Consider the following 13,049-nt stretch of genomic DNA (forward strand, 5'->3'; position numbering starts at 1 on the left):
CAGAGCAGGATATAGTCATTAATAAACCTTGATGGAAAGGTCTCTGTTAGCCAAAAGTCTGTCCTTTCCAAGACAACAGAAGATGCAAAGGCGGGAATACAACTAATTCACTAGTAAGTGCTTTCAGTGGGCAGAGTCTCGTGCTGGGAGAAGAATCTGGGTGGTCCTTGAGCCCAAGAAACTGTTGCCCAGTAGAGGAGGTGAAAATCTATGTTCAAAGGGCAGTAACAGTGGAAAAGCTAACCATCTGCTGGAGTTTTTCCAAATATAGTATGAGAGAGGATTATCTGTGACCTACAGAGATTTAATGCATGAATCTCATGAATGAGTGAGAGGAACCTGGCCCAAACTTCCCAAGCTAGTTTTTCTATTGGAGTTTCATTTTTAAACTCCAGTTCATGTGGAAAATTAGAAGGTGGTATGTTAGACTTAGGAAAAAAATTATAGTCCTGCTACTTCCTGTGCAATAGGGAAAATACTTATTCCTTCATTGGGTATTGAGACCCTAAGGCATTTTGAAGGATACAGAGGTGAGATTTACTGTCCTCTTTGGTATCTACATATACTTATCTATTAATATGGTGTACAAAAGTATTATTTTAGTAGCTGTTTTAACTGCTGAAGTCTAGAGTTATCCTTACTTGTATTTAGTCTGCTGTGGATCTTCTAAATAATGTCCTTGAAACAATCTAATCATACTATCATTCATTAAGTGCTCACTACATTTGAAGCACTATGGTAAGTGCTTTATACGAATTATTTTCACTTAGTTCTCACATCAACCCCATGAGCTACTTACAGTGGAGCCTCACGAGGTTAAATAATTTGTGCTGATTCACGCACGGTAGAGCAAGGTTTCAAATCCAGGTTGCTATTCAACCAGTATTTAATGACTATGTGGCAGGCATGAAAGGTAGAGGATAAACAATACCGGCTGGTCCTTGTCCTCTTGAAGCTTATGACCTATAAAACTCTCTGATTCAAAAGTCCATGGTTTTGACATTGACATTACTACTTCTCTATATGTGTGCAAAGAGGAGCCACCTTTTCAAAGGCAAATTACTCCTAAGAGGAAACTGGCATCCTAAAGGAATCTAAAGCACTTATGTTCCCCAATCCTCCTTTCCCTATGCTTACTAAAATTAGATTTCTGTGCTCAGAAGGTGAATTCTGTGCCCTTAAGGAGAATAAAGAGCAGTCTGCAAGCGCAGGCTGTGATGACAGAACTGGGTTCTAGTCCTAGTTGGGTCATTTACAAACTGCCTGACCTTGAGCAAGTAACTTAACCTCTCTGAGCCTTAATTTCCCCGTCTGAAAAATTGGTATATTAGCACTGCGTGTTACTATTAATAGAATTAGGAAACACACACACTCAGGTCCATGTGTTATGAAGGCTTGTTTGTCTAGGCGCTTCTGGTAGCATTCTGTTTGTACGGTTGTGTACAGATCGCTGTCTCAAAGGTGCACGAAATCTGGTTGATTCCAGCGTCTGGAGCAAACGTGCGCAATAAGTATTAGTTGAAAGAATGATCGAACGACTGAAGGCAAGGTCAGTTTCTCAGTGAATTGAGAGGTTCAGATGGGAAGGACATTCATAAAACAGAAAGTGGATGCAATCCCCCTCCTAAGTTAATGCCCTCTGTTCGTAGATTCCTTCAAGTTTCAGTGAACTTAAACTGTAAAATGGGCATACGGGCACTTCCGGCCTCACAGCGTAGTTCTAAGATTAGATAGAATGCAAGACGTGAAAGCATTTGTAAACGAACAGCGCCGAGAAACGTGAGGGTAGCTGGCTATCAGAGACGGCCCACGCCCCCAATGCAGCTGCAGGCGCCGAGCCCCCGCTCCGCCCCCTCTTCCTGGTTTTTCCCGGCCACCCGCCCCTCCCGCGTCATGTGATAGGGGTGCTTCACCGGGCCGAGCTCCTGATTGGCCGGGCTGCAGAACGCCTTGCGATTGGCCCGAGGCCGGCGGGCCCCCGCCTCCCTCCTCCTCCTCGCCTCGGCCCACGTGAGGGGGGCGAGTCACGCGATTTCCGGGAACCCGTCAGGAAGGACATAAACAAAACAAACCCGAGGAAGCATGGAGAGGGGCCGCGGCCCCTGCAGCGGAACCGGACCCAGCCCCTGAGCCACCCCCACACCCACAGGTGAGCTCCGCTGCCCGCCACCCGGAGCCCGCAGGGGCCAGGACTAGGGGACGAGCCGGGCGGGGGGCGGAGGAGGGCCGCTGGCCTAGGAGGTGGCAGCGCCGGGGCTTTGGGCCGGGCCGGCGCGGGGCGGGGGCCAGGATCAGGGTAGAGTCTGGGGGCGCGCGGGCCGCAGGCTGCTGCCTGCCGGTCACGGGGGTTCTGGCTCCCCTCCCCCACCCCCGGCCCGGGACGGTTATATAAAAGCGCGGGGCGGCGGTAGAGGGAGCTACGGGCGGGAGGCAGGCTAGGCCAGGGGTGGGCAGTGCCGGGCGTCCGCCCTGCCAGGCCGCCCGGCCCTTTACCGCTGCCTCGGAGCCCGGGGCCGTGGCTGCCGGCAACCGGCCTGTCAGAGAAGCGAGAGGGTGGGAGGGGCCGGGGAAGGGAGGGGAGTTGAGGCTGGCGGGGGAGGACGAGAGAGAGAGAGGGGCGTGTGAGGAAGGGCCGGGGCCACGAAGGTTGGAACCAGGCTGACAGGAGACGAGGAGGCGCGGGCTGGGGGTTAGGGGGCTCCAGGCAGGGGTGTCTCGGGGGTGGCCGCTCCCCTTCCCGTCCCCGCCCCAGCGACTGGCGAAAGGGGGCCTCCCTCCCGGGATTTGTTTATATGTCTTCTCAAAGCAGCTTGAAGCGGCTTGGAGGCGGAGCTTTCTGCGCAGAGTGGCAGGGCCTGCTATCCAATGGAGTAGCCGGACGAAGGCTGCCAAACCAATGAGAGTGGGGGAGGCGGTGCCGCGGGGCCCCCAAGCTGTTAGGCTGTGCCGGGGTGGGCAGGGTGGGGCGGCCATGTTAGATGGGAGGGGACCGGTGGTGGTGGGTCACTGAGAGGGGAGGAGACAGGGCAAAGGGCAAGGGAGCCGGGCCGGGGGCATTTCGGGTGTCCGAAGGCGAGTCATATCGGACGATGAAGTAGCTCAGGGGAGCCTGACCCCGACCCACCGCTCTCCCCACCCGAGCAGAGGAGGCAGGGAAGTACCGAGGGCAGTCTAGCCGCCCCTTGGGGGTGGTTCCTGGGACTAGATGGAGCTCAGTCTCTGGATTCGCCCTTTTTCTCGGCCTTACGCTTCCTGACAAACCCGGCCGCCAAACCTTGTAATTGCCCTCCTTTAACCCAAGAAGGCAAACCTTTTTGCTGTTTCTGAGCGAGCTTGAGCCTTAAGAAGGTACTTGGATAACTAGCGGTCTAAATTTCTGCACCAGGCCTCAGATGGAAGCAGTGAGGAGGAAGTTATGTTTTTCTGGATTTTGCACAGAGGAAGCCAGGACTAGAAAAGCCGAGAAAGTTAAGGGCTGGGCGGGGTCTCCGTTTTTTCATCAGGATACCTTCTAAAGATCAGGCCCCTCGTGTTTGCCGTAGCTTAGTAGTAATTTGCCCCTCCTGCTTACATAAATTGGTAGCTCACTTAAATTAGCTTCATGAGAAAACTGAGCCATGAGAAAATTATTTAGGTTTGAAGGTCCTAGGACTCTGTTTTGCGAATACCCTGCAGGTGAGAAATAGGATCAAGATCTGACTTATTTCTTTTAAAAAAGGCAGAAAATAAGATTTTGTTAATCTTGTGATTTGTGGTAAACTGTTTGTCACTTGGTTGTACTTTTAAATATTTTTTCCCCATTTTCTTGTAATCCACAATAGCTAGGAGAAACACCAAAGATGAAAGAGGAAATGGTATGAGTAATTAGAAAATCACTTACTTTACTTTATTTGCTTCACGATTATTTTGGCATCTTGTCCGCCGTATTAGATGCTTAATTTAGTTTCATGTTAACATAAACTTACAATCTGTGACTGCAATGGTATTGTCAAGGGTACCAGGCTGTTGATGCATCTTTGGTTAAACACTTACGGTTAGGAACATGCCTTAGGTATATCGTGCAGGGGCTATTCAAGAGTTGACTGTTTTTATTTAGGAATTTGCATTATCTCCTATTTTGTTAATTGGGGAAAAATAATTGGTAAATAAATGATTTATCGATTTTTGTATTTGATATGATTGACTCACAGTTCTTTTAAGAATGATGTATAAAAATATAATCCCTGATTATTTGATAGACTTCAGCTATTAAATATAATTTTTATGATAAATAAAAATATTACCTTATTGTTTCTCTTATTCTAAGAATGGTAAATAGATCCAACAAGACTTATTTGGATGTAATTCTTTTATATGATTGATAAAGCATCTTTGGAATTTTTAGACTAGTAAGCATAGAAGAGGCTAAATATATCCAGAAGAAGAGATTTGGGATCCTCCACTTACTTTTCCATTTTCTGTCTGTCATGAAAGGGGGAAACAAACTTTTAGAAAAATTATGTCTCATCTGGTTTACTAGTTTAACATGTGTGGGTTCTTGGATGCCAGTGTAAGGAATAAAGGAATAATTATGGCTCCTTGTGGTGGTTAACTAAATACAAGTGACAGTGAAAATACAGTGAGTTTGCATATTGATTCTATTAATGTAGCACAGTTTTAGAAGATTAAGAGAACTAAATTCACTGTTCGCTTTTAAAGTTTGGTTTTTAGTCAAGATTGACAACTACGTGATTTTCATTGATTCAGCAGAGGATTGTCTCCATGTGGGTTTGTACTTGGATGTTTTGGGGACGAATCCTCTTTCACCGTATTCAGTAGTTTGTCTTTCAGGGGAGATAAACTCTTAGACTGGACATAAATTTGTCAGATCATTGATGCTAATGATTCTAAGATAGGGTAACCTGTACAGACTTCCTGTACAGGGTCAAGTAGTAAATATTTAGGCTTTGTGGGCCATGTAGTGTCTGTCACAGCTACTGAGGTCTGCAAATTGTAGCATGAAAACAGCCATAGACAATATGTTTGGGGCTATAATCCAGTAAAACTTTATTTGTAAGAACAGGCTGTATTTGAAGGCTGTAATTTGTTTGTCAACCCATGTACCAAGACATCAGTCTCTGGGTTTTAAGTACTTAGATGTTAACTTATTACAGCATATATAAACATGAACTTCGAGTAGTATTTGAGCACTTGCAGAATGTACATATCTCCTGCCTTGAAGAATTTTTAGAGTAAGAGCACATGGCAACATTGTATTCTATATTTTTATTTTATTTGCAAATAGGTGTTTTCCTGAAAAACCATTTAAAGCAAATGTTGGACTATTAAGTCCTATTTATTTTAGAGATGCATTGTGATTGAAAAAAATTTTGGCTTTAAGATGTATCTAAGAACCTTAGTATATTCAAGGGTATGGTCCTATTGAGGTTTAAAGTGCATTTAACGCATCATTCATAACAAAACTGTACAGCTGTTTGAAGAGAAGTTGGTCAAGTGAATAGACAACACATTTAGCTCTTTTATATATATATATATATATATATATATACACACATGCATACACTTAATTTGGAAGCCACATTGATTGTGTTGTTGCCTGAGATGTTTCTAGAATTACCTAAATAAGGTGGGGTGCTTTTTCAAACAAGACCCCCAAAATTTTAGGTTGCCGCCCCTCCCCTTCCTTGGAAAATGTCAGGTGGTGCTAAGTGCCCAATGAAGCAGAGATGCTGTAACTAAAAATATTACACAGGCAAATACTTTTTCATGTGTAGTTTTTTGTTTTGTTTTAATGTAATATTTCACCAGTCTTGTTGATTTGAACTGGATTTCAAGTGTGAGCATGAAAGTTCAGGAAAGAGAATATATTGACCTCTTAAAGCTGAAAAGCATCATGTGGCCTTCAGTCTTGTTTCTAGTTCACCTGTGTTTGCCTGGGTGACTATGAGTAATTCAATTTATTAATTTGTTAATAGTGGGGATGTTTTTCTATCTCACAGAGGGATATTGGGAAATTGTTAGTTATTGTGTTCTCAAACTCTTGTACTTTGAATATGCTAATGCTTCAGGCGGCTTGAAACCACCTCCCAAATCTGGATTCAATTTTCTTTTCCTTAGTGATTGCCTCTTAGTTTCTCTTTATTAGGACTTTCCCCACCCTACAGCATTTCTCTACCCACTTAACAGCGAGCAACTTGAGGTCTGAGTCTGCCTCTTATTTCTATATCTCCAGTGCCTCACACCTTTTAGTGCTTCTGAACTACTTAAATAAATGAGTGAATCGCTAAAAACTGCTTATCTGGAAGGCAATGAAGTCAGTCTATTAGTAGAGATGTTGGGCTTTCTGAGTTGGAAGGGAGTAATTAATCACCATCTGCTCATACAATGAGTCTTCATGTTAAAATTGACCCTTGTAAGAAAGTTTACAGAGAAGCTGTTTTGATGATGTCTAAAAACCCCTTGAATTCTTTTGTTAATTTTTTTCAGGTACATTCCATTAGTTAGACTCATTGAATGTTCCTTCCAGGTGCACGCCCGTGCGCGCACGTACACACACAAAACAACAACAACAACAACAACAAAAAGACCTTGTGCTTTGTCCTTGGATTTGTCATTAGCTCTTGGCACACTTGGTCTTTGGGTGTTTAGCAAATGTGAGTGAAACCTCTTATTTCTTAGCTGTTTGGAATAATTATTCATCTATGTAGCAGGGTCCCTTTGGGGGAGAAGCACTGTACAATCATTCTGGCTAATAAGTCTGATTTACCCCAATGGGGAAGGCTAGATGTGGAGGGATTTTGATGCAGGGGACTGCAGTGGTACTTTGTGACTGCAGTCCCATTCCACTGCCAGCCAAGCCTTGTATGCCTTTTTATGACAGTATGCCTTTTTTTTTTTTTACAACTTAGAATTTTTATTAAAACAATCATTTAAATTACAACAGTCCCCAGAATAGAAAATAGCCTTCCCTGGTCTGGCCCTGACAGGAGGCCCCATAGGAAGAAGGGTGGTTTGACGTCTTTGAAAATGGATGGATGGAACTTCCCTGGAAGCCCAGAGGAGCCAGCCTGGCCTCAGGGTGGCGGGGAGAGACCATCTTCCCGCCAAGGCCACCCCCTCCAGGGGCCTCCAGGCCCCAGCCCTGTCAGTAGGTGAAGCTTAGTCACTGTTGCAGGTTGTCAGTCTCAGGACTTGCCGTTTTGATTTGAAAGAGAAAAGAGAGGGAGAGAGAAAATGGTACTTTGTGACTGCAGTCCCATTCCATTGCCAGCCAAGCCTTGTGTGCCTTTTCATGACAGTATACCTTTTCAATGCCAGTTCATGACATTCCTTCCAAAATCTATACTGGAACTCTCCTCCCCCAACAGCTTTCTAAACTACTCATCTCCCCAACTAATTCCCAGCAACTCTGATCATCCTGTCATTCTGTCCTTTTAACGCCAAAACCACTTTTACATTTTTTGTTACAAAGTCATGTTTTCACTTATTTATCTTTGGGTATTGTTGACGTTGACGTTGACAAGTTTCTGACAAAAGTGTCATGGGCTTGCTGATTTTTTTGTCCTTCAGTTTTCTTCAGATTCTTTGTTGACACTTACTTTCTTCCGGATAATGTTTTGTCTTGGCAAATTTAAGCTGCCCCTTTTGTTTTGTAGAGGAAGTTCCTTTGACTGCTACACACCATTCCTGGTACAGTTTGCCTTCTTCCCTATTATATGTTTGCCATTCACCAAGAAATTTAAAGCATTATGAAAACAAAACTTAAAGTGTCCTTGATGTTATAGGGAGAAACAAGGGGCAGGATGGATATACTCTTGTTTGGAAGATTCACTGTACTTTTTTTTTTTTTCCTGGCCTCACTGCTTAGCTTGCAGGATCTTAGTTCCCCAACCAAGGATTGAACCTGGACCCTTGGCAGTGAAAGCACCGAGTCCTAACCACTGGACCACCAGGGAATTCCCTCACTATACCCTTTAAACAGCAAGGCTTCAAACATCCTACTTGTGTTGTAAAAGATGAGGTAGACTTTATAGCTTTTTGAACTGCTTTTTAGTAAGGTTTTACATCCTTAACTACTGAATCCTCTGCTGGAGTTGCCCATAGACGAGTAGAGGAGACAGACATTGAGTTCAACATTATAGTATTTAGAACAACATGTCCTGAGAATATGGAAGATGGACTACTAACTGCCTGGGCAAGTTGGAGAAGCTTCCCAGAAAAGATGGCATTTGAACTGGGTTTGAAGACTAGTGAAGGAAGTCAGGGAAGTCTAAAAGGTGTACAAGATGTGTAGGGTGGGGTTAGGTATGAGAAGGCTTCAACTAAGGCAGAGGTGGCGATGGAAGAGGAAGGGACTACTTTGTGAGATTTAGGAGGAAAGAACATTTTTGCTTTCCCTTGTCCTTTAATTCTCTTGAGCCTGCTTTGCACTGTCAGGTCTCTGTAGCTCTGACTTTGGTCTCTTTCCCCCTAGTTTTTAGCTTTTCTTTTAGCCCCTCATCAAGGTCTGACACGCCTCCCTCCTTCTGTCTTCTCATCTGTGGTCACCAGGTACCTTTGATTCTGACCCAGTGTGTCCCTTACCTTTACTTCATCTCCTTGCCGCCATCCCTTCCTTTACTCTCTTTAGGTTTCCTTTACCTTTTTTGAGTCTTACTTTTCATTTTGCTCTATTTAAAAAAAAAAAAACAAAAATTCTCTTACATTACTGTTTATTTTGCATATGAACAGCAATATATGTCTGAATTGATTCCCTCTTGGGAAATCTTGTGAGATTAACTTGTCTTTGATACCTATCTAGGTACTAATTATCCATCTCTATGAATTTCCTTTTTCGAAGCATTTTCCTTTGTATTCAGAGATGTCACTTTTCATAGGCTACAGTGCAGAATATTACTAGTTATAGCTTGTGTTTTTTACTTCTTATGTGCCTTAAACTTCTTCTGTGGTGAAACCCAATTCAAATCTCACCTTTTCCTGAAACTTTCCCAAACTTTCCCAGGTAGAGATGGCAGTACTCTTCTCTCTAGTTTTATATTATTTTCTGAACACCTCTTTTTAGAACTAGCTTTATTGAGGTATAATTTACATAAATTCACACAATTTTTAGTTTTGACAAATGTATGCAATTATTTAACCTCCTCTGCAGTCATGATATAGAACGTTTCCATCACCACAAAAAGTTCCCTCATGCCCCCCTTCACCCCAGCCCCAATTACTGATTTACTTTCTGTCACTGTAGTTTTTTCTTTTCCAGAATTTCATATAAATGCAATCATAGAATGTGGTGTCTTTCGAGTCTGATTGCTTTTACTTAACATAATGCTTTTGAGATTCATGTTGTTTTGAGTTATCAATTGAGTACTTGTTATTATATGGATGTACTATGATTTGTCTATCCATTTACCAATCGATGAATATTTGGGTTGCTTCCAGATTTTAGGCTACTGTGAATTAAGCTGCAATAGACATTCATGTACAGTTCTTTTAAATACCTGTTTTCACATTCCCTTTCATTTGGAGGTCGAGTTGCAAAATGGTTAAGAATGACAGTCCTCGAGGTAGCTGTGTTCACAAACAAGCTTATCGCTAATTCCGTGGTTTTGAGAATCTTTAAGATTCCCTACTTGTAAAATGGGACTGGTTGGAGATTGGAGCAAGCTGGAAAGCACAGGCCCATTTCAAGTGATAACTCTCACTTCAATTCAAGTGATCTTCCTAAGAATATGTACCCAATGTTGTCAGGTCTGATTTTTTTCCCCCAAGGGAATGGCATTCGATAACAGGATACAGAAACTTTATATGAAATTTCCAACTTAAGTGCTGGCAGTTAAAATTTAATTTTTTCAAAACACTAATGTGTGGGCTGAACAAAACTCATGTAGGCATTGATTTGTGGCTGCAATCCAGTTTGAGATCTTTGCAATCCAGTTTGAGATCTTTGCTTTAAATCTTCAGTTTTTCGGGAATTCCCTGGCGGTCCAGTGGTTAGGACTCGGTGCTTTCACTGCTGGGGCCAAGGTTCAATCCCTGGTTGGGGAACTAAAATCCTGCAAGCCATGCAACATGGCCAAAAACACAAAGCCTTCAGTTTTTTGTCTCTTGTTTTAAAATGTACATACTCTTGGTAGAGTGAACTTATTAGGACCTTGTTACATTTGTTTTATAGCTTAGAATAATAACTTGCTGATTTTCTATCTCCCAAGTTAAAAACTAATGAATTACTGTAAATGAATTTTATTCTGTTTTCTGATTGTAGGGGGATATAAGAATTATGAGTGTCTAATGGAAGGGTGGCACCAGATTGTTTTTACTCATTGTATTTCTCTCCTGAGAGCTGCTGATTCTATTCAAAGATATATTTTCCCAGCAGTTGGGATAGTCTGCCTCCTTTGATTTATTCTGAACCCTGTTGAGACAAGTATAGTATAGATTAAACTGTGTGTTTGTATGTGTGTGTGTTCGTTAGAAACTGTGTAAGGCATTATGAGTACAAAGATAAATTTTGTATAAATCCATTCCCTCGAGTTGCTCAGCCTCTTTGGTGAAGCCAGTATAAATACTACAAAAAAGAGATAAATTGTATGTAATTTTTTGAACAATAAGAGCAGTAATTTCTCTGAAGAAGCCTTTCCCCTTGTAATTTATCCACCTATTCTTTACTGTGTATAGAGATGACTGGTTTGCAACTTTATGAATTACTTTGTGACTCCAAAGATTCTTTTGCTGATTAAACCAGCAGGTTGAACATTTCACCCTCATAGAGCTGAAGTGAGGGTGTTAAATGACCTGTGTTGCCTGCATATCCTTTATTCACCCGAGTTCCAGGCAGTTGGGTTTTTGTGATAATTAAGTGTGGAATTCAGACAATCTAGGATTCTGAGTTGAGTTTAGGTTCATACATTCAATAGCAGCCACATCCCAGGAACATCTTACACTGATGAAGGAATCAGGAAACAAAAAATAGCCACCAGCTATTGTCTGTTTTGTGCCAGGGCTAGATTCCTTACATATTATCATGAATCACAATATCCCTGCAAAGTAAGAGGGGGAATTCTTGTATTTACAAATAAAAGAAGGCAAGTGAGAATATGGAATGAAATTACAATTACTCAATTTTAAAGCAGAACCTTTTATCTTGAATCTAGAGTTTGTTTCTCAAAGAGCAAGTCTTTAGGAGTATTGGAGCCAAAGAGGCAGCCAGCCTTTCTCAGTTTTGAAAGAAATGACTGCAAAACTGTATTCACAACCTCTTTGTAGCCCTGCGCCACAAACTCTGTACCTCTATAGTCCTGAGCTGGTGGTTTATATAGTCCATTTCACACTAGGAAGGAATTTGAGGGGAATTTCAAAATTGTCTCTAGTATACATTCATGCTACTTGTGAAAAGCATCAACTCTGAGAAGGGAGGGAAGAGACAATAAATTTTGAGGAAGGGTCCAGATCCCTGATAACAAGAGCGCTGAAGTTGTTAGGGTATGTCCCCAGTGTCCTCTCTGATGGATGTTTCCCTGGAATCTTGCTGGACAGCTCAAGTGTGATCTCACGTGCACTGCTGTTTTTATGCTGCTACCTTTAATTGTACTGTTCCCTTTTTACATCTTGTAGATTTTTGCAGAACAGCTCAAAAAACGAAATGATTCTTTAAAACTCCAGTGTTTAACCTGGATAAAGTACTTTGTCTTAGTTAAAAATGTGTGTGTATAAGAGAGAGAGAGAGCGAAAGAGAGAGAATGGTGCAACATGTATTAGTCCAGGGGCTTCCCTGGCAGTCCAGTGGTTAAGACTTCGTGCTCCCAATGCAGGAGACGGGGTTTGATCCTTGGTCAGGGAACTAAGATCCCGCATAATGTGTGCCGTGGCCAAATAAAATTAAAATTAAATTAAAATTAAAAAAAAAAAGAACATGTATTAGTCCAGTGCCTGGATTCAGTTGGTTTAAATAAGTTTTGGTTTTTTTTTGTGGCACGCAGCCTCTCACTGCTGCGGCCTCTCCCGTTGCAGAGCACAGGCTCCGGACGCGCAGGCCCAGCAGCCATGGCTCACGGGCCCAGCTGCTCCGTGGCATGTGGGATCCCCTCGGACCGGGGCACGAACCCGTTTCCCCTGCATCGGCAGGCGGACTCCCAACCACTGCGCCACCAGGGAAGCCCTTAAATAAGTTTTAATCCTACTCTTTCCTCTGTCCTCTCCTTCGTAGACAAAAATTATTTCAGGTCTTTAAAATTGACTGAAATTCAAGCACTGCTGTTCCTGGAAATTTAAAAGAAAATTCAGGAGTACAGTGTTAAATATTTTTACTGTATGATATTACAGTGGTTCAGGACTCAAATGAACAAGCTTATACAAGATACTTTGGAGCACTTAAAAGATACTTAATAAATATATACTGAATGACTGACTTCTTTGTAATGTACTCTTTCTACATGAAGAACATTGTACCTCTTGACTCCTTATCCAGAATGACCTATGGTCTTACGAGATTTTCTGTTTGCTGTCAGTCAACTCTTGTCTGCATGCCTGTTCTGGGCATAGCATTGCTTTTGTCACTGTAGTGAAACAGACATGAGATGTAATGGTCATTCCCCAAAATTTTACAATCTCTGGTACAAGAGGCAGGGGGTTGGGGAGGAGCAAGAGGAAAAACGTTATGGGCAAAGGCATGAAAAGCTGGAGTCTCACTGCTGGACATCCTTAGTGGAGTGCGGTGGGATTGTAAGTACTTCAAGGATTTTGGGGAAAATTGTAAGACCAAACTAATACTAATGTTATATTTATCAAAGAGTAGTGGAAGATGGGGTTGGAAAGATAGTTTCCTTGTGTCTGAGTATTTTGAATATTATCCAAGAAGTAACGGGAGTTTCTAAAAACTTCTGAGCACAGTGCTAATATGATGTGGTAGTTTAGGGAAAATAATTGTATTATGGGGCATAAGAACTGGAGAGAGGGAGAGGCTGGAAGCAAGAAGATATGCAGGGCAAATACTGGGATGGTAAATAGAATGATGAGGTCCAAGCAAGGGTTGAGAAGGTAGGAAGGGCAAAGTCAGA

At 42.5% G+C, this 13,049-nt stretch overlaps 1 protein-coding gene across 3 annotated transcripts in view; it reads left to right on the top strand.

The window, feature by feature from the left end:
• Positions 1 to 2,004: 2,004 nt before the first annotated feature.
• CREBRF (CREB3 regulatory factor) overlaps positions 2,005 to 13,049 on the top strand; it is a 68,134-nt gene continuing 57,089 nt past the window's right edge. For 2 of the 3 annotated variants that reach the window (XM_067031887.1, XM_059061697.2), the window contains exon 1: positions 2,005 to 2,149. The gene's annotated coding sequence lies outside the window, so the exon portion shown is untranslated. The remainder of the gene's footprint in view (positions 2,150 to 13,049) is intronic. The other variant, XM_067031888.1, reaches the window with a different exon arrangement.

The sequence above is a fragment of the Kogia breviceps genome, chromosome 4 (genome assembly GCF_026419965.1).
Source record: "Kogia breviceps isolate mKogBre1 chromosome 4, mKogBre1 haplotype 1, whole genome shotgun sequence".
NCBI lineage: Eukaryota > Metazoa > Chordata > Mammalia > Artiodactyla > Physeteridae > Kogia > Kogia breviceps.